A 23,182-nucleotide genomic window follows, 5' to 3' on the forward strand; every position below is an offset into this window, starting at 1 on the left:
TTTTTTTTAAACAAATAAGAAGTGAGACAAAACACTTTCCGAGGGTCAAAACACATCCTGCAGTGGTCACAAGTGTTATTCAATTACATATATCTGATGTGTTGGACTAATAAACTGACCTTGTCGTATAGTTGATTTTAATAGGCTCCCCTGTAATACAGCACAAATTGAAATTCGCTCTCAGCTGAGGAGGAGTTCCTCCCGTGTTGAAAGATGAGGATTTCAAACAGATGGTCATCACATCATCTCAACCTCCCACCCTCATGTGACAGGGCCACGGAGCATTTATAAACCTGCAGTCCTCATGGGGTGAAAGAGGCTTTCGGAGTAACTGAGCAGAAATATCTCTACACACTTGATCCTTGAAAAAGTGACAGCAGGTTATATCATCAGCATATGTAGCTATCAATAACTCTGACGTTAAGGGATGGAAAATGAAAGCATTACTCACAAGAGCAGCTCAAGTGAGTGTTTAGTTTTAAGGTATTTGAGAACAAATTTGCAAGCAAAAGTAATCCATGTTATTCTGTTTTCAATTACTTCCCTTTACTTAACGCCTTAACCATCTGTTTTATGTTGTCCTATATATACATGGAACGCTGCTATGCATTATCTTTTATCTTACCTCTTTTATTCCCTGGAAATGCATGATAGAACGTATAATTTAAGAAATGCAAATTGAGGTCCATGCACAGACCCTTAATTAAATTCATGTCAACTTTGATAATACAGTGAGCCTTTCTGTTCTTGAACAATGTCACAGATTGTGATAAATGGAATACATGCCGGTCTATAGTAATAATCTGTCCGGGCTGGTAGGAATTTCATTGTATTAGGTGAGAAGGTTATAGAGGTCTGAAAGTATGTGCGACTCAAACTTGCTGCCTTTAAATAAGTCTCGAGAAGCAAATTTCATGGCTGAGTATGAAATCCTTAATATAAAAATGTGCACTTACATTTTTGAACCAACTGCTGAAAACAAATATATTATTTTTACTTCATTTCTTTCAGGGTAAATTCCCCAAATTGTCAACAACTGAAGACATTTCCTAATAAAACTATGAATTATATTTTATCCCAAGTGCCTATGTGCTTTTATTACACAAATACCTCTATGACATGTAAACGTCACAATGGATCTGATGTATAAATTACATGGAATTAGCAAGAGACACAAAACACCCTTGAGTGCTATTGACTTATATATACCTATTTATAGTTAATGGTAATGTACCATCTTAAGTGACTCCATAAAAGACAGCCTTTGAGGAGAATAACTGTAAAGCTAAAGGAGAGCACAACTGTGTTGATGGGTCAGACAGTCCAGTAGCCAGACGGCTGCATCAAACATCCATCCACTGACTTGTATATAGGGCATCGGCAACCTGGATCTTAATTGTAATCCTGTGTCTCCCACTTGCCTGCCTGCCGCTTCGGTGGGTCTCAGGATGGACGGTGGAGTGACACTTTGTAATGCTTTAGGCTGAGGAGCTTTTCTAATAGGTCTGGACATAATTAGTGTGGGACTCCCCCCGTACGGGAAGATAAATCCTAAACCCTTGAAATTAAAACTGCTGACGCACGTACAAACACAAATATAAACACACGGTACACACAAGCAGAGTCTGAAACACAAACACGCATGCCAAGATTTAGTATGGATGTGTGCATTAACTGTGGCAATTGCCAGTTTTCTGTGCCCTTTGAGCTCAGACGTGCTGCTGATAACACTTAAAAATCACAGAGAATTCCAACTCTCCTTCGTTTTCTCTCCCTCCGTCCCTCCTTTCTCTCACTATCCACTCTATCTTTCTCTCATTGCCTCGCAGGCTGCAGACTGATGTGTCATTTTATAATCCTGCGTGGGCTAAATTACATTAAGAATATCCTCTCATTAATTAAACCTGCTATTGGCAGCACCTGAGATAAAACAGATTATAAGAGCTGAGAGTGAAAACACAGAACACAAAATGCCAGCGTCAGCACTTTGTGTGTATCTGTGTGTGTGAAACTGTGTGTTCCTGAGAGTGTGGGGAAGAAGAGAAAGAGCGTGAGAGACTGCAGGAAATGCTGCTGTGTTTTTGTCCATAGATGGTGCTGCAGCAGTGGACACTGTCTGCTTCACCACAGTTTCTGTTATTTACGCTTCTCCATTAAGAGATGGTTTGTTCAAAACAGGATTAGTTTGGTTTTTTTGGACACTATCACACGCTTGTTCGCGTTGCTTCTGACAGTTGATATATAGTAAAACAACTTCTATCCACAACACAGTCTGAAACTGTGGCACCAGCTAAAAGTAAGACTCTGGGTAATCTATTGAATATGCTTTTTATCATAGGGTGCAGTCATTTGATCTCTACAGGACTGAAGGGATTATCACATTACAAACACATAACATCTGTGAAAGTCAAAAAAGAAAGCTCTGCTCTGGTTTTCTTGGATCATAAAATAAATACAACATTGTTCAGGTCTTCAAAGTATTAGTCTGTTTGAAAAACAAAACAAAAAACTATTACGTTTCTGTTTTGGGCCGGGGGTATAGTAATCAGAGATGGATCCTGTGAAGGTCTAAAAATCAAAACAGATACCACATGAAAATGTATTGGAAATCCCTCCTTCAAACAAAATTAATCATGATAAAACTTCACATTAAACACACTCCTCTTGGTAGCTGTCAAAACTGATTAATGTGAGGGAAAGAGGAGTGAGAGGGTTAGAGAGAGAGCGAAAAAACATGTATAAATATTAAGTGAGTCCGAATGGGAATGCATGTTGCCTTTGTATGCATACCATGTAAAGCCATTGTCGAGTTCATGCAGGTCCTTCACAAATGAATAAATCACTGCCTTCGGACAAATTAATCAAAGTGACCAGCTGTTGCTGTGCATGGCTAACTGGCGGCAGAGCGGGGAGAGGCTGAGACTCCTTCCCTGGGTATATTGTCTCCCCTCCCTTCCGCTCTCAGAGCAGTAGACCTGAAGTGGCAGATTGGGTTTTTCTACCCCCTGGGTGATATAGTGCCACTTCCCACCTGATACTTTATCACCGGGTCAGGTGTTTGTTACACCAATATGCTTCTCTCCTTCCTCCTAAAACAATTCAGAGAATGGATTCTGACTTCTGTGACCATTTGTTCAACACAGACTCACTAATTTTCCCTCAGGCAGACAAAATACACAAGTTGTTTGAATATTTTTACATGCTACAAAACAAAATCTAAGAACAGTGCATTTTCTGAGCTTGTTTTTTCAGAGACAAAAGATGCAGGAAGGCCGTCGCCCTCTTTTGTGGCACAATCCGAGTACATATCAGGCAGCACAGTGAACTGATTCGAAACGCTTGACTTCTTGACATTATTCAAACCAACTTGCCTCAGATCCACGTTATTACAAATCTAAAGGATTACTGGATCAGGGATATGCTGAAGTATCCGTGATGCATACATGGGTGCATGCATGGTTAAGTCATTGCTCAGGATGCGAAACCACTTTGGTGGCACGTTTACATTCAATAATCAACGTATATTTCCACCACTTTAATAATGTCAACGATAAAATTGCTATTTCCAACGGTTGTTCTGAATTACAACAAGTGTTATTGATTGATTTCAGTCATAACATGTATCTGCCTTCAGGGTTTCTGTCCACTGAAACGCTTAGAGGCTTTTAATTTGAAACATAATTTGATAACTATCATTACTTAGAAGTTGATACAATAATGGGTGGTTGGTCCTAACACTTGGGGGTTTCCTGTAGGTCTTACTAATTACATATCTGCTATGGTGATTATATACATAAACATTGTCAGCACTTCTTGTCAGTGGATGTTTTAATATCGCAAGATTGCAGTTCAGTAAACCACAGCCACACTGAGCTGGATGGATGGATAACTGCAAGCAACAGTTTCTTTGTGGAAACTCGCTCGCCTCTAGCACAACAACAATGCCTTTTACCTCCCTGACCTCGTGGGTAAACATTTTTGCTGCGTGGGCATTACAATATCTGGGATGTGCTCGACTTGGGTTTTTACAATTGTCACTATTACTATCACATTATTCTTATCCAACTGGTCCAAAAGTTGTTCTGCAGCATGACATCAATCCAAAAAATACAGCCAGTCATAAAGAGCTATCTTCAGCAACATGAAGAACAAGGACCCTTACAGCACATGTGCTCTGAGCCCCGATCTCAACATCATCAAGTCAGTCTGATATAACATGACGAGACAGAAGACACTCAGTCAGACTAAATCCACAGAAGAACTGTGGCTAGTTCTCCAACTTACTGCCAGGTACCTTGACAACTTGTGCAGACAAAGGGTGGTTCTGCCAAATATTGCGTTCATTTAGGATGTTTCTCTGTTATCTGGGCTTCCTATGAAGGTAATTGATAATTAGCAAAAACAAAAATGTAAAAGCATTTTTGAAAGCAACTTACAGGTATCAAAGATCGTGAGTCTGGTTAAGATCTGCAAGACGGACAGAGAAAATGGCCGACGACCTCTATCGTTTGCTTCAATCCCCACCTACAACCTTGAAAAACACTGCCAGGATAACTCTACACTTGTACAGCAAAATAAATTAGCAGGTGCCAACATCACGGATGACACTCATACGTGTGACACGGCTGTCACCTCCTCTGCCTCCAGTGTCGCCATGCACTTAAGGTAAAGGAGACATGAGACATTTTGTCCCCCTCTTGCTCTTACTCCTCATTTTCCCTGAGAACATTTAATATCTCCTGACCGTATTCCTCGACGGTGCCTCAGCTGTTGCCATTTTTCCTGGTTGCTGAACTGAGTGTGAACCCATCGCCCCACCTTGCTCTTTCTACTCTCTCTGTCTTGCTGACTGCTGATGTCCTCTGCATGGGGAAATCACTCTAAGAAGTTTACTTTGTGCTAATCTCATAAATGCCCTGCGTCTCTTCTCCTTTGTCCCCCCCATGATGCGGGCACGCAATAAACCACTTACATAAACCTCTCCTCTGAGACACGCCAGAAAAAACAGCTGACATGTTCAGAGTTCCTCTCTGCCTGTCTCTGTCCCGCCCTCTCCGGATGCTCGTGATTTCCACCAGGAATGCTTTATTTGGATCCTTTATTACATGTGCTGTCCCAAAGTCTTGAAGGGCGGTTTTAATATGTGAATTCTCTGCTCTGTAGAGTGTGAAACAAGTATGAGGCACCCTGAAAAATGTTGACATTTATGAGCACAAATGCATTTCACTGGGCCACTTGTTGTTAAGTGATCAATATAGGATGGCATCAGTAAAGGTGAGGTAAGTTACTGCCATAGTGGCAAGGATTTTACAATTGCACACTTGTATAGTCTGTGATGTGATTTTCTTTTGAACTATGAAATAGCTTTCCTTGAAATGTAGTTCTGCTGAAATGTTGAATTTTACGGGAAGAACATATAAAACACAAGATTGCATGATTTAATTTGTTTTTAAGGATTGATATACACAGCACAGTAAAGAAAATGCCATATAATGCCATGGTGTCCTGTTTCTGGAAATCTGTTCAAAACCAGAACATTTTTATACATTAGATCATGAAAACAAATACAAACATTTGTTGAGATTTTGCATCTATAAAAGTCATCAGAGGGATAAAAACACACTCATACATTTACAACAACAACTGTGTCACAATAGCACAAACAGGTTTTTACAGGTAGATTTTAGATTTATTCACTTCGGGAAATCAAGAAACCGTAGTCACAAACAACAGATTTCCTTTTTTTTTTGTTTGTGCTAGTTTCATCTTTCTACAAGCTTCCCAACGACCCAATGCTGATCAGATGTTGACCAAAACTGGGATGGCTGTAATAGTCCTCGCTGATGATGCCATATTATGCACATTTCCATTAAAAATGTGGGAATTGCTGGGTCTAGATTGTCATTGAGAATTCTGTAAAGATCTGACTGTATAGACACCTACAGTTATGCCCACAGGCACGTCTTGGCCCATTTAGATCAAACGAGTGTACTACTAAATGTAACAATGCTAAAGATGGAGGAAATAGGAGCCGTTTGACTGAAATACAATCTAATAATTGGTTGCAGAGGTAAAAAATGGACCCACAACATATAATTCGAATGCAATTATAACCATGCTATAAAGTAATTCCCAGGTTATTAAACTTCAGGTCTCCAATTGACAACATAAAAGAAGTGGAATGAATCACTCATTGTTATTCTAATCCTGACTCTGTGTGCGTGTGCATTTATTGGCTCTCTGGCATCTTTCACTAATGTCCACACAACCATTTGTTGGGCGTTTCTGATTGGTGAGTCCAGACATATAGCCACTATCATCATTCATTACCTGTTATTTTCCATTCCTCTTCGCACATCTTTCTATAGCCACATACCTCTTTCCATCTCCTCTTGTAAATTCTCTTTCCCGTCCATCTCCACTGACGCTCCCACTCCACCCTGCACCATATGATGTGCCATCATTCACGTCAAGAGAGCTATTCTCTCTCTGAATGGGATCATAATCGGTCCAGCTTTACTTTTAATAGCCCAAGTGACAATACCTTGCATGTGCATATAGATAAATGTGTGTGTGTGTCTTTCTGCGTCTGACACCTCCGTGGCTGCATGGATGAGCATGGGCAGATGTGCCCACTGGAGCAGAACTGCCTGAGCGTGCAGAGACTCAGACATTAGTGAGATGGTGACAAAACTCACACTCTCCAATTAAAGAGAGTGAATGGAGGCCATTTAAAACAGAGGGACTGGGAAGGATGAGAAATGACAAAGATATCCTAAAGGGAAGGTTGATGGTAGGGAATGACGTGAGGAGGAGGAGCTGTAGAATTTGAGAGGAATTTGCTAGTACAGTCATACATTCAAAGACTACATTTCTAATAATAAATAATACAATTAAAGATAAAGATTTTTGCTTCCTAAAATTTTAACTTTACTCCGTTGTTTAATTCTCTCTATGCCGATAAGATACATAGACTGGACTTTAACTATTGTCAGAGGTTACTGTTCTGTCAGCCTTCATCTACAGCCTCTCAGAGCTTCATGTCATTAGAGGTGTATGGCCTTGAAGTGTTATCGGGTTCGATGTGCGATAACACCATTCTCCCTGTAAGTGTCTCTCCTCTGCAGAATCATGGTTATTAATCTGCAAGTATGTGCTTTCTATCAAATTACTGCTGGAAGGTTTTCTTTCTTGGCTTTCTCTGTCACTTTCCTGCTTTTATTCTCCATGTCAGGTTTTGGGCACTACAGTTTTACACTGCAATGGTTAACAACGGTCCAGCTGCCCTCTACCAAGGTCTGAAGATGTTCAGAAAAATATCAGGAATATAAAAAGTGGCATTTAAAATACTCTGGAACAAAGATATCTGTCACTGTTGTTTAAAATTTAGTTGCACTCTGCATTTCTGTTTTTACTGCCAATCTTTGAGTGCAACGCCACACTAATTTTCATCTGTTTTATGTCGCTATGCTGTGTCAAACAAAACCAGTTTTAATTCCTTTCTTGATTTGTTAAGCTGTTGAAGGCAAATCATTTTCTGCAGCTGTTTCGTTTTAAAATAAGACCAAAGCCACACGACTGACCAAAACTGTATGACTGATAAACCAAAGAATTGGAAATATTCGCATGTTTGACCTGATGATGCTGCTAGATGAAAAGTCAGGGGGTTACCAAAATTCATAGAGACAAGTAGCCTAAAAAAAAGTATAAAAAAAATATGTAAAATGTCTGTACAAATCTTTATAGCAGTGCATTTAACAGTTGCAGATGTTTCAGTCCCAATTATAGTAGTGAACCAACTGATGGACAGACTAACCATAACAAAATAAATACTTGAGTTTCCCATGCATTCTCCATGGGACATATGTGAATCACATGTATGACACGTGATGTATGGTGCAATATATGATAACATGGGGAAAATATGTGGGAGTTTTCACATGGGATTCTACATGGGCTTCATACATTACGCCAAGAAAATGTTCCAAAAGCACGTGCAAAATGTGTTTTACGTCCATAATCACAAGTGTCATGTGGTCTTAGTGATTACGATATTTTGCACATGTAGAATTTATGGGGTTTTTTTTGTGAGAGAATAAGTGACCAACATTGGTACAACTGGTCTTATGACTATGTTTTGTTCCCATTTCATTTTGCAGGTGCTTTACAATATAGAAACTGACTCAGATTTTCTGGGCTGCTCCCGGTGTAATTAGTGTGGTGGATAAACCCGTGGGCATGTGGCGTTGCACCGGGTGGGCAGTGTGCATAATGTTTCACCTATATCTTCTCACAAGTGCAGTTTTCACAGATCACTACAAGGCTATGTGTTGTTACATGTACAGATGGCCACTGATGTTATCTGCACTGTGCAGCAGGGGCTTGTTACAAACTAAGAAAATAACATATAAGTAGTATGTAGGTACATGGGTGGTACCTACTCCAACTCTTGTACATAGTGTTTGGTATGTTGGACCCCTCTGCAGTCAGCATTGATCGACCTCCCTCCCTGGACACTTGATGCAGCATGACCCCTCCAGCAACCAGCCAGTAATTGATCCTATAGTACTGCTGTGGATTCCCATGGCACACAGACTCTACATGTATGTGTGAGCGTGTGTGTGTGTGTGTCTTCAACATCTTCCTTTGACTGGGCTCCCAGCACCATGCCCCACCTTGCTAACCTCTCCATTGCATTCAGAATGTATCCAAAGGCCATAGTGATGGGCGGATTACTAAGCCTGTACTTACATGCATCTATTTTCACCCGTCTCTCTTTTGCACCTCGCTCTGCTCTTATTTGTTGTTTTTTTTCTGCACGGTCCACAGCACTTGTAGCGACGCCTGATGAAACCTCGCTCCTTTCGGTCAGGTTTCATTCAGGCTTCGGTGCGAGTTCGCCCAGTGATCAAATAGCCCTGTGCTTTTATGTAGATGAAAGTAAATCACAGCTCCTCCAAGTTGTTTCAATGCTCCGCCACGCTCGATTGTGTAGCCATTTTGAGCGACTCACTCACCGTAAAAGACCCTATTTCACTTCCATCCAGTTTGAGACAGAAACAGAAAAGAGGGGTGTGCCAAGTGAAAGCCTCAGTCTTGCTTTTGGTGAAAGATTAGCAGCTGCCAGGAAGCTTTTAGAAAAAAAAAAGCGCGCGCGCGCACACACACACACACACACACACACACACATTCACACTTACACTAAATATCTACATGTACGGCCAAATCCACACGCTGTCACACACCTACTTCTACAGGAAAGCAGACAAGACACATACACGTGTATGCTGTCAACACAATCAGATACACACACACACACACACACACACACCACACACACACACACACACACACGCACACACACACACACACACACACACACACACACACACACACACACACACACACACACACACACACACACACACACACACACGTGCGCGCATACAGACACACAGAAACTTCAATCAGAGCCTCGTCAAAGCAGTTGCAGTTTCTTTCAGCGTCTGTAGCAGCATATCTGCAATTCAAAGTGCTGTGGGTTTTGCCTCTGCCAAATTACAAGCTCCATTTGCCGGCCTAATTAACGGTTCATAGCATTCAGTGAAATTTACTGCCACAGCCCGGGCGCATGCCAAACCAAACAGAATAGACCTCACAGATAACCGTAAACTTGGCCGCGGAACCTGACACCTTGAAAAAACAAACTTGTTACAGGGAGGCTGTTTATATACTCCTATTTCTCTCTCTCTCGCTCTCCGCCTCACTTCGCGCTCCACTGTCTCGGCTGACAGTTACTTGACTGTTTCACTTCATGGTCTCCGTGGCGATGGTTGTTAAGAGGGAAAATCCAGACTCACAAACTATTCCCTTTGACCGCAATTCATTGTATGTTTGTCAGCGGGTGCCCTTGTGGTCAATACTGTTTAGATGCACAGCTGAAATGTGAATCCAGAGGAGAGGACACAACAGGACAAGAGAAGTCATGAATTCTAACCCAACTCCTAGAAATCACCCAAACAATCTTCTCGATTTCTTGGGGAGCAAACAAAATACAGTGAAACACAAACTGCCTGAATATAAACTAACAGAAACTTGAGGGCAAACTCGGACTTTCACAGTGTGACACAAATACAAGTTTAAAACACTGAAAAGAAGGTAAACTCTAAGTCTGAAAGTCAGCCACAAGTATATGCTAATCGGAGCACATACTGTACCAACACGCATGTATGTTCCCTATTTGAGGAGTAAAATAGGTTTCTGCCCAGCAACTGACACCGTGGGGGTTCCAATTCAAAGAGCACCAATTGCATTCTCAGGCAAGCGTTCCCCGGTGCTTTCGCTGTTGTGACGGAGGTGCTGAAAGGTATCCGAAGGGGACCTTTGTCATGTGGCTCGAGCATTCTGTCAAATCCTTGCATCATACGGGTATGACTTTGTCTGGCCAGCGTACTGGTTTCGTCCTTGCTGGGTCTGTTGCCGATTGCAACGACACAACAAACACATCCTGTGGGGAATTGTTCAGTATACATACCTGTGAATCATCCTGAATGTAAGGGTATTTTAGTGGTTTAAACCTAGAGTGGGAGACCTATAGGTATAAATTAACATCCATTCAAGCACTTTCAGTTCATCTAGACAAAGATTTCACCAACAAATGAATCTCTCAGTAATTCACAGTATTTTTAGCCTTATGAAACCTAGTCTATTTTCAATGTAATTTCACAACCTTTACTTCTCTGCTCGTATCTTGGTCATTGTTGGTGCTGTGTATCTTGTTTTTTTGTTTTTTTTCAGGACAGTCTAGGATATCCACATCTTCTATCATTTCATTGATATGCATAATGTGATTGTGCACGAGTCAAAAAACATGTATTTTGCGCATGCGGTTTTGGAACATTTTAATGGTGTAATTTGTGAATACCATGTTGATTCCCATGTGAAAGTTTGCCCACATATTTTCCCCATGTTTTCATGTGTTGCAATATGAGGTAAATATGTGTCATACGTGAGATTTACATGTGTCTAATGTGGATCTCAAGGGGAACTCACGTGCTTTTTCTGTAACTGCTGTGACCCTCAAAACAATTTGTCCACCGTTTTACAGACACAACATCGGCGATGAGGAGGCTATGCGGGGCCTGTGACGTACATTAAGCGCATGTTGACAGTGCTTTTGTAATTACTCTCACTGTGCACATCGCAGGTTGAAAGTTGTGACACGCAAGCAAAGCAAATAGAAATATGATGGTGTGTGGTTACAGAAACCTAGAGCCTGCTATTCTTATTTCACAAAAAGAAATGTTTACCCTCTTAGAGGATGTTCGAGTCAAAAGCCCACTTGATGGATTGTAAACTAAGCTGGATGTGGACAGACCTGGGTGTTTCAATCCTCTAAAATGTATTACTTGCGGGTTTGTTGTTGGACTCTCTAGTTCTTTTGGATTATTTTATTGATTTTTGTCCAACATGTCCTAGGAAGACCTGGGTATGGTGTGTGGAACATGTTTTCCTGTAAAGTAGACCTTTGTGGTTCGGTTGTGTACGCACTTTTGTTTTGTTCCCTTACAGCAGTTTATTTATGCTCTCTCTCTCTCTCTCTCTCTCTCTCTCTCTCTCTCTCTCTCTCTCTCTCTCTCTCTCTCTTTCTCAGTTCAATGCAATTCAAATGGCTTTATTAAAATGACCGTATTTCAGATACAATCCACGACAAGAATTCAGAGGATGTTCTTAACGGCCTTACGCAAAGGAAAAAAAAAATTGTAAACAAAAACAAATAAATGAAGAAACATAAACAACTATTTGTATGTTAAGCAGAAAGACTATTTCTTACAAACAGACAAATATGCATAGTATTTCTTACACACACACACACACACACACACACACACACACACACACACACACACACACACACACACACACACACACACACACACACACACACACACACACACACACACACACACACAAACACACACAACTTTAAAGTTGGACGTGGAAAAAAGAGAAACAATTCTCCTTGCATCCTACTCTGAGTCTCTCAGTAGATTGCCTACAAGTTGCACCATATGAATAACCCTCCCTGCAGATGTGACAACTACCTTAAGTCTGGAAATAAGGCAACCAAGACCGACTGATACATTGACATATAGAGAGTGTAAAAAATTGAGATAAGTCCTTTTCATGTTTCTAGGCTAGTGTTGCAAGTCTTTGACTCACTTCTCGTGGGAATGGCTTTTTGTTGTAGGTAGAATCAGTGTATCAATCAAAGGGAGGTCTAAATGAGACACAGAGGGATGCAAACATCACTGTGTTGCTAAATGATCAATGGCTTGTTCAAGGAATTAACAAGAGGAGGCTTGCTTCATTAGCACACATGTTCTAAATCTCTAACTCTAGCTCCTTTTGGAGGATATCGCCAAAGGGAACAATTCCCACCCCCTCAAAAAGTAAAAGAAACAACAAAAACAAAACAAAAAGGGAGAAATGATTGAAACAGTACAGGATTTAAAGTGAATTTACACAAACGCTCACTGTAATTACTTTAAAGTGGAAAACTGTTTTCTATATTTTTCAGTTCGTTTTTTTTCCCAAAGAGGATTCCCTCTCTTTCCTCTAAAACTACAACTGATCCCTGTAACACCCTCCATATCACACAATTGTGCCACATAAAAATAAGAATTTACAGCAGCACATGTCATACTCTCCTAAGAGGCTGGCCATTAGTAGAAAAGAAACTGGACCGGGTTTAACTTGTCAGGCAGCTTCAAAGAAGACTGTGTGGGCCTCTCGGAAGCCTCCCTGGCTGATGGAGAATTATTGATTGTGTGTTCAGATATCTTGAGGCGCTGGTGTATAACACTGGGGTTTAAATTCAGCCCTAATGCTCAGCCCATGCATAATTTATGTAGTTCCCATCAAAAGGTAGTAGCAATGCAAACTAAAGAGGTCTCAAGAAGCTTTTTGTTGAAAGTTTTCACACATCAACAAGCTTAAAGCCCAGTATGATTTTATAGCAATAGGTCAGAATGAGAGATGAGAAAAAAAAAAAAAGAAAAAAAAAAAAAAGTACCAACTGAGTGCAGCATCACTTGAGCATCGGCGGATGCTTTTGATCATGCTGTGAAACAAACACAATTATTTCTCTTTTATATACGATTTGTGTCGACGAATAACATGATCTGCAGAGTCTCACCAACTTATTAATGGGACATTTTAAATGCATGGTCTATTGCTTTTTGTGGTAAATTTTTCATATGTGTATAATGAGAGTGTTGCAAGTAACACACAACTGATTTTATGAGTTATACTTTTTTATGTTCCTTTTCTTTCCGTCCTTCATGTAAAACACGCATTAGTTGAATAATGATAGGACCATTCAGATATTGATCTGTCTGTCCGTATCGACCAATGCTGCCCACAGCTAAGATTTTCCACATAGTAGAGACATTTATTTAGATAGAGAGGCATACTTACTTGTAATTATGGAACACCACTGAAAAAGGAGCATAGGAATATTAGAATCAAAAAACTCTTCAGCATTGTCAGTAAAAGCTTTAGTTGCAAAAGTAAGCAGCTGTCACATGGAGTGGAGCCTCCCTACATAAACTCTTTTTAACGATTGAGTCATGTAGCGTTATCATCCAGGCATTCATAATATGGAATTGTATGATGAGATGTGTAATTTCATCCAACATTTGGCAATTAAACAGAACAACTAAAAAGGAAAAGCTTTTTGGGGGTTAATTTAAGATCCCACAAAGGTTACCAGAGCTGCTAAAAAGTTTTTTAACAATAAGCTTGATTAAGTTTGTTCACATAATTACTGGATTGTCTGATTATAATTTGATCCTCACATAAAGTAACCCCTCAAAAATTGCTGAATGCTTAATTAAAAATCTAACAAAGCACATAACAGGTTAGCAATTCAAACACAGTAAATGGAGTAAACTGGGCAAAGAGTCTGTGTCAGGACTGTGTCAAATTATTGTCAGTGTCTGTTTTAAAGTCTTTCTTAGCACTCTGGACAAATTTATGACCAAATGTACTTTGAAAACAAGAGAACATGTTTTCAAAGGATATATCAAATCCAGAGTGAAACATCTTTGTTGCAACTTTTACCATGCTCAGAAAAAGTATTTTAATTGAATTTTAAAAGTTTATAGTTTTTAAATAAACCAAAATAAAACTGATTTGGGAAAAACAAACTGAAGCATAATACATCTGTGAGGAAAGTGCAAACTATATCTAAAAAGAAACTCCACTGACGAACACATAATACTGGTAGAAGCTTTTGATTATCATTTTGTGGATACAATAAAAAGCCCCCCACCCCCTGCTCACACACAGTTTTTGTAATAGAACCAGTTAATACTAATTTACCCACATTCTCTCCTCAGAGTCCAAAGTTGATAGGATTATCAGCTCCGTTAAGAGCTACAGGGCCCAAGACAAATGCAGTAGACACTATTTCTTTAAGACCCATAAAAAAACAAATCACTAATCGGTGTCTTAACCTAGGTTATTAATCTGTCCACTACCCAGGGAGTTTTCCCACAGAACACATTCAGGCTTTTATTCTGATCCATGAATCGGAGAAGACAAAAACAAGTCTCAGACTAATCTGCATTCTCCCTGCCAAGTGAGTTGCTAAGAAATGGGCAGCAGAACGAGACTTTTCACATGTTTTAACAGTTTAATCTTTATTTGTCTGTCCTTTGGCTTTTGGAAACAGCATTCTGCTAAAACTTTAAACATCTTGTTGAGGGACTGTGTCAAAGCTAGAGAGGCTTTTGTTGGTGATTTCAGTATCGCATTGGTTTGGGTCTACGGTTGTTGAGGCCATATGTGTCAATACTTGTACCACAAGGCTGCTATTTACTGCATATGCTGATGATATAGTCATTTTTGTTTATGTGGGATTCCCAACTTTCCTGTCAGAAACAAATACAGTGTGACAATAAATGATGATTCCTTAGAAATAGTTGACTGAACAGTCTGCAAAGGTTTTGATTAATGCGTTGGTTCATTGCCATATAACTCACCAAACATGCTGCACCATCCTCAGTGTTTTGAGACTAAAAAGAAGCTTTAAAGACCTTAAACAACGGACCGGATTGTTGCTATGGCAGTGATATTTTAGCAAAGTATTATCTTTAATCGTGGGAACATTTTCAGAAATCTTAAGATGCTCTTTTAGTTTTGATAACACTATTATAGCAATGTTGAAATATCCTGGTCGAAAGACAATAAGACTCTTACTCGAATCTATACATCAATAGAATTTAAAAGCCGTTTGTTAAATGAAATATTGTCAACTGTGTTTATGTTTTATTTTTTTATATGTGGAAAGTGCCTGTGGTTTGTACTTCGTAATGTTTAATGCAAATTAAATGCAAATGAAAAGTGCCCAGTTGGCAAACTGTGGTAGATTTACATATATGTCATTTAATCTGTTTTGACCCTAAATAAATTTAGAATATTATATTGACTGTATACGTGGCTGCTGTATTTGTATATGCATTACATTAAGTGCTCTGGAGAGCACTTTGATATTTGTCTCGTCTCTTTTGAACAGCACCTGTTACTTTTGATCAGACGTGTATACAACAACATCCATTAATAAATGCCACTGGACGTTTGAGTACATATTGTTCTGAGAATGTACCCAACACTATAAATGTATGCAAAACTTTGGGGCAAAACTCCTAAATCAAGGATAGAAAGACTCTTGGCTGGCTATAAACAATATTTACATGCTGTGATATCTGCCAATGGGAGGCTACTTAGTTCTCATTTAGTAGGGCACTCTTTTTTTTTTTTTTACACATGGCACAATTATTGTTTAATTTTTTCCTATTTTTTAAATTGATCAAATAAAAAAATAACCAGCCATTTGCATTTTTAAGAAATGTTTAATAACTGTTTTCTGCAAAGGTTGTATTTACTTCTTTTCACCTCATAAATCAACAAAATATGTAATCTGCCCACACTATTGCATGCAAATGTAATCATATCATTCTCTGAGGTCTGTAGGAGGGGGCTGTGAGGCATTAGGAAACACAGCCGCATGCAGAAAAGCTCAGCTCATACCATAACAGGTGGTGGAACATGGCAAGAGTTTAACTTATTTTTTTTTATTTTTTCTTTATTTATACACACAGCTCATTATGCCCTCATCTTTGTCTGGCACAGCAGGAGGCTGGGTTTTGACAGTGCCCGTCCTCATTACTGGCAGGCGAGCACCTGAGAGATGAGATGCATCCTGACACCCCGGGCTGATTCTCACCTCCATTAACACCAGCAGGGGGTCACCATGATCTGATTACAGGAGGGAATGAATAAGGAAAGAAAATGTAGGGAAACAAGAGGGGAGGGAAGGGAGGAGGAAGTGAATGGGGGTGGGGGTGGACATAGGTGATGAAGTAGAGGAGAGAGGGAGGACAGGAAGGGGAAGAGAAAAGTGGTAAGATGATGAAAGGGGGTGATTGGAGATGGTGGAGGTGGTGTGTGTGTGTGTGTGTGTGTGTGTGTGTGTGTGTGTGTGTGTGTGTGTGTGTGTGTGTGTGTGTGTGTGTGTGTGTGTGTGTGTGTGTGTGTGTGTGTGTGTGTGTGTGTTTGTGAGAGGAGGGGAAGGGAAGGGAAGGGAAGGGGGGAGTTGATGACAGCAGCACTTGTCTGGAGTGCATAAGCCAGCAGCCGTGGGGCCTAATGATGGAGGTCATTGGCACACAGCTCGGTAAGGGCGACTGGCTGTGATCAATACCACCTGATGAGGTGTCTGAGTTCTCTCTGATGTGCATCAAAATGGAATATGTTTTTCCTCCCCATTTAATCGATGGGAAGAGTGTGAAACTAATTGGGCAAAATTGCAGGGGCATTTATTGATTAATCAAGCAGAAAAACGAGGGGAGCATATCAGGAGCCAGGGCTTCGACATGTGAGGGCAACGACATGGTGTTTTGATTGGTGAAATGAATCGATATCTTGAAATCATTGGCTGGCGCATAAAAGTCAGAAGGGCATGAAATATTTAAAGGCGCCGTGGCAACAGCACCTGCAGATCCACAGAAAGCTGAATAAAAACTGAATGGCATCAATTTTGAATGCCAGACAGTCGCATACTGGAAATCACTACTGTGGATGATGGGATATTTTTCTCTCCAATGTTATCTTCCTTTTCCTATTCTTCTCATGTATACAACCTTTTCAATATATAGTCAATGTGGTTTGCTTTAGTATGGAGCATGCCTCATAGATTTCGGTGTCTTTTCTCCACCATGGCGAAAATCTCATGGTGCTGGTCCTGTTTTGCATTGTGGGAATGTGTTTGAGAATGGTTTGTGCATGGTGGCATGTCACAGTGGGGTCCTCTGAAGGACAGGAATTGTGTGTCTATAATCTGTCGCCTCTGTAGCGCCGAACCCCCAGGGAGAGTTGGATCAGGCCACTTGATTCACTCTATTAGTTCCACTATGGTGCACGATACCATACAACAGTACAAAAGCTATCTCCCTTGTTGAAAAAGATGGAAATAACATTTGTGAGGGTTGGGGGGTTGATGGTGTGTGTGTGTGGGGGGGGGGGGGGGGACGCTGCCACCGCCACCGCCACCGGTCCACCGATGTGTTCCACATCAGGAATCATTCCTATGTTTTCCTGCCCTCGGAGTACATTTGTTGTGTTATGTTAAATATGGCAACCACAGTGAAGTTCATCTTTCCTGTTCACTTCACAGAATAGACAAAGTAGAAAAAACAAGATGAGAAACTGCTGTCCGTATAAGAAAGAATGCTTGATAGATATATAGAATATACAAATATATAGAATAGAGAAACTGGTAAAGGAAATGACGAGGGGAGACCGAAGGATGAGTCCTGGATGGGGCTGCAAATGCTGGATGCTTTTTTCCCCCACATAATTAGATGGTTACAACATGGAAGTCAACAGCAAGTGAAATCAGCCAACATGTGATGGAGAGAAAGGGAAAGGAAAAGAAGGAGTGTGATGGATGTGAAGAAGGGGGAAGAGGGAAAATCAGCTATGCATACTGAGGTCACTGAAGTGTCAGAGAGGAAGAACACTTGGTGACTTACACACACAATTTACTTAAGGAGATGTTAACGGTCTGGAGGCTACTAGGAGGCGGTTGATAAGTGTCTGGATCATGTATTGACCTCTCAGTAGCCTCACAATGCTGTTGATTGCTGACTGGAGTCAGCGGGGAGGCTGGTGATCTGGCTCTCGCAGCTCCTGGGCTCTGAATGTCTGTCAGTGGAAAGACTCGAGGCCACATTATTCTGAGTGGAAGTCCACCGGGTCTCGTTGTTTTGACCCACCACAGTCCTGTTTACATACTAATGAGAGATTTACTTTTCACACAGCACATGAACTGAATATTATTAGCGTTTCTTTTCAGTTGCTCAGGAGTTGGTCCGCACTTACAGTAATCCATAAAAACACGGCATTTTGAACATGGGCTGCATATCACGAATCTAAAATGATCAACACAGCAACATGTTTATGGATGCAACAAGGTAAAGTTGAGGCAAATCAATAGACTTTAGCTGCTTGTTAGGAGTTTAGCTGGTGAGCTAGAAGGACCTGTAATATAGTAGCATGTCCAAAATCAATGCACCCATCTCATTCAACATCAGACAAGTTCTAGAATTTTAATGGATAATTTTACAAAACCTGGTCAGTGAAAAGTCAGATACTAGCCTGAGGTGTGTGATCAGGTTGGCTTGCTTTGACCATCTTGAATTTTTAATGAAAAAGGCTACAAAATATGCTCAGACTAGATAATTACTGTGAAATAATAACAGCATTTTAATGAAGTTGTATTTTTCACCTTTTAAACCTTGGAAAACGGACATCGTGCCAACAATCCACAGTGGAAAGAAGGAAACAAAACTTCTGTTATGCACTGACATTGTACTATGAAAGTCATTCCCAGGTGTTCTTGTGGACAAAGCAAAAGTTAGATAATCAGCCATTATAAATAGTGATACAATTCATGTCACTTAAAGTGTTTACTTCATTTAATTGTGCAATATTTGTTTAAAGGGCAGTGGTGAAGGTATTGATGTATTACATTTTTTTGTTTTTAAATTCCAGTTATCACTTTCATGCTTGAGGTAGAGAGGTCACATTTATTCCCTAAATAATGGTTTGAACAGTGACTAGTCAAGAACTGGGCAAGAGCTTTCACCAGGATGGCGTCTAATACTCTTGGACGATTTATTTGACAATTCTTGTGTTACAGTGACTAACTCTGCCTCATGTTTGACAGGTAAGCAGCCCTCAGTGCAGCCTCCAGCAAATCTCTGAACACTGCGAAGTCAGGTTTTAGCAGGGCAACGGGGATGTAGACAGAGGGACTAGAAAAGCAGACCTACATTTACAACCTGTTTGGGATTTGGCTATTGCACCGTGACTAACACCCCTGCTGTACCACATATGCTGCTGAATTTTAAGTCTGGCATACTGCAGGAGGTACAGGCTTCGTAAGACCAGAGAACAAATGCCATCTGTTAAATAAACAAACACAAAACATCCCACCATCGTTTTTCCATACAGGAGGAAAACTTTTCAATCCCTCAAATGAATGCATGCCATTACGCCTCAACTCCAGACGGCCAATTATGTTTTATTCTGGCACTTAAAGTTTGCGAAGGAGTGCAGGATATTGCCCATAATATATACACAAGCAGGCTGCCGCCACAGGATTGCTGTTTAAACGGGCCCCTTGGGGGTCCTGAGGTGGGGAGGGAAGGTATCGCGGCACGGAGACAGCCACCTGCATGTGTCTACTCATACTGTACGTGTGCCAATTACTCACTGACAGACAGAGAGCCGAGCCTGACAGGTCATAGCAGTTTGGCAGATGCCATATACAAAAGCTTCACACCGGCTTGACGTCAATGGACAGGGCTAAGATGGGGCCTTGGTCTGACAGCTCGGTTGGACCAGGGCCATGGAAGAAAATGTAGGAGTCATAGCAGGGAGGGTGGGGGGGTTATTAATGGAAGGGTAGTGGGAGGATTAATATTACATTTATCCATCTAACGAGTGTGACAATAGAATGACAGGCAGCAAATTAATATTGGGAGAAAGTTTGTAGGGCTGTCTCGGTGTTTTGAATCTCAACTATTTATGAGGCAGACAGTATGAGCAGGGGATGTCAGCGTGCTTGCCCAAGGCTATGTGGTAGCTTAGTGTTTGAAATTTGGATTTTACGTAAACCTGGCAGTTGTTGTACACACTAAGAATAAACTGAGCGGCAAAATAATGAAGCACGTCCTAACATCCCTTCCCCCCTTACACAGACACATTCTCCATCCCTCTCTCGTTCTGTCCATCTGTTTTTCCTCTCTGTTTTGACTACCCCCATTCACTTTCCTTTTCTCTCTTCTGGATGTAGTATTGAATTCACGGTTAAAAAAACGGCCAGATATGGTCATGCATTTGCTCATTGTATCGTGCTATTGTTATGCAGATCAGCAGGAATTTTGAAGGCAGCAACTGCATCCTTTTACCAACAGACATGCTGCTGGTAGTTTCATCACTATAAAGACACTGAAATACTTTGATTACAGCACAAATATGATTGTAAAGGAAGAAATGTTGTTTCAAGGAAAAAAATAACTAAAGGGATATTTGTTTTTAAAGCAGTTTCCCTTTAAAGCAGCATACAAAAACAGATGGACATAACAGGCCTGCATTTGTTGTTTTGTATATTCCAGTTCTAAATTCATGTCATGTGAGAGTGAGAGTCAAGAGAGTGTAAAGGAGCCTTTGACAGGCAGACAGGGTCTTTGTTCAGGATTCAGTTATTAAGCAATGCCACTGTCAGATCCAGAAGAAAGATTCAAAAGAGTGACACAGACAGATTTTGTCCTAAATAAAAGGGAGCTCCAGTGTGAGTCCAAAGAAAAAAAAAAAAGCATGTGCCGTGGTAAGATTGGATGGAATAGAAGAGAGGGAATGGAGAAGCATTCTTATCTCCAACGCGCTTATAAATGCCAATATGTTGGAGTGTGCATGGGTGACACTGTGTTTGTGTATGATTTCAAAGCTGGAAGAATGAGAGGGCTCCCCGGTGACACAGGACACCTCAGTCATTCATGTTTCATATTTGACATGATTACAAACACACACGCACACACACACACACACACACACACACACACACACACACACACACACACACACACACACACACACACACACACGTTGCAAAGATCCAGGCTACTGCTTTGTCTGCATGTCAGTGGCTTGATTCTCCCAGAAGCCTGCATGGGTTGCGTGACACCGTCACAGTATCCCCGGATCCCCGCAGGCAGCCTTGGGACAAGGAGCTCATCATCACTCCTTGCAATCCCAGGTGAATGACAGGGGGCCATGCAGTGATGGGGAGGAAGGGATGGAGGAGAGGCAATAGACCTGAGGCCGATTGTGGAGATGGAGAAAACATCCACATCTGCCACAGTGGCCACTCAGACAGGCTGCGCACAACACGCCCAAAAATGCATACAAACGCACAGGGCCGAGAAGGCTACTCAGACGGACAGTTCTGTCACCAGTGATTACCCTCCCGCCACTCTGACACGGAGAGATTGGGGCCATATGAACGGCTCTGTAGCCCTAAGCGATGTTTAGGGGCAGGAGTTAGAGAGATGCGCCAGTTGCTGCTTATAAGTGGTCATAATCAGATGTGAAAGCTGTCTTGTACGCTTACAGGCAGCATTGTGGCGAAAAGCGCTGCTCGCTGTAATATTGATGCCGTTTTTCAGCAGGTTACATTAAGAGGATAGAGGGGGGGAAATTGGAAACACATTAGCAACACCTGATAGCTTTGAATTTCAGGTTCAAGGATTCTGAACTCGTCCCACTCATACAGAGGGGCTCTGAATGTTAATCATTCAACAGGATTATCATCCCAGTGGGTGAGTGATGGAAGAAGGAGGGGAAGAAATAAAATCGTAACAGTGGTTACTGCATAAAGAGATAGAGGCTGTCCTTTGCTATTGAACTGATTATTATAAGGAAATAATAGCCTTAGGAGACTCCATCACAACAACAACAAAAAAACGAAAAAAAAAAAAAACAACAACCAAAAATCACGTTTTCCTCATCAGCTATGCAACAAACAGCATATTCCTTTTCCTATGGTTTTCGACATAAAAATCTATATGCAGACTGTGAAACAATCCGAGATATTTAGCTTTTCTTGCCTCTTCCCCAGGAGTCATCACACTGGAAACTATTTATTAACTAGATGCTGTGTTGGCTGGTCAGTTGGAGCTCTGTAATAGGTGGGGGGAAATGCTTGTGGAACCTTAGATTTATTTGATGCCACTCTCAGGTTTTCCAATCTAGTGCTTCTTGATAGTTCCAGTGCTCACACATAGAGGGGCTGAAAATAGCAGAGAGCACATCTCTGGATGAAAGGTGCCTCAAGGGTGGCTATCAGGACCGACGAACACAAAGTAAGCCCCTCACTCACATGCACACTCCAACCCTCAGGGTCTTTGGGAGTGATGAGAACTGACAGTGGTTTGTGTGCAATGACTACTTCTGTGTTTGTGATCCACAGCTACTGGGCAAACTTCCTCACAAACCTCCAGCATCCACCACTGACAACTTGAACCAAAAGATCTTCCTCAGAGCGAGTACTTTCTTCGTCTAAATCAAGACACAGGGGACATTGTGCTGTAGAGAAACAATCATGCGAGCTTCCAAAATGTTGCATCTGCAAATTGTCAGTGGTGGATGCAGTGGAAAAGCTGTGAGCTATCAATGATGAGCAGCTAAAAATATGCTCTAGGAGATTTAAAGGGCTTTATCAAGGTTTGTGCATCTTAACCAGCATACATAATTAATACATGCGTTAGAAACAAAACAATAGTTAATGAATCCAAAGTGCTGACCAGTAAAATTGCATGCATTTAAGGATGCCAGATGAAGGACTGGGCACTGTAATTTTGAATAGTTACACTCATGCACCACTGATGCCTCTCCACCCATGAGCGTGTGAGATGCGTTCATGTCAGAGTAATGGGTCACCATATACATAACTTATGAGATGGCTCTCCCTTTTACATTACATGCAAATCACTGAAAGTACAGAATATTGGGATGTTTTTAAACGGAAAATATTCGATACCAAACTAACGTA

The sequence above is a fragment of the Brachyistius frenatus genome, unplaced genomic scaffold (genome assembly GCF_029030835.1).
Source record: "Brachyistius frenatus isolate BFR_SWC_R1_liver_20210118 unplaced genomic scaffold, ASM2903083v1 Contig_204, whole genome shotgun sequence".
Taxonomy (NCBI): Eukaryota; Metazoa; Chordata; class Actinopteri; family Embiotocidae; genus Brachyistius; species Brachyistius frenatus.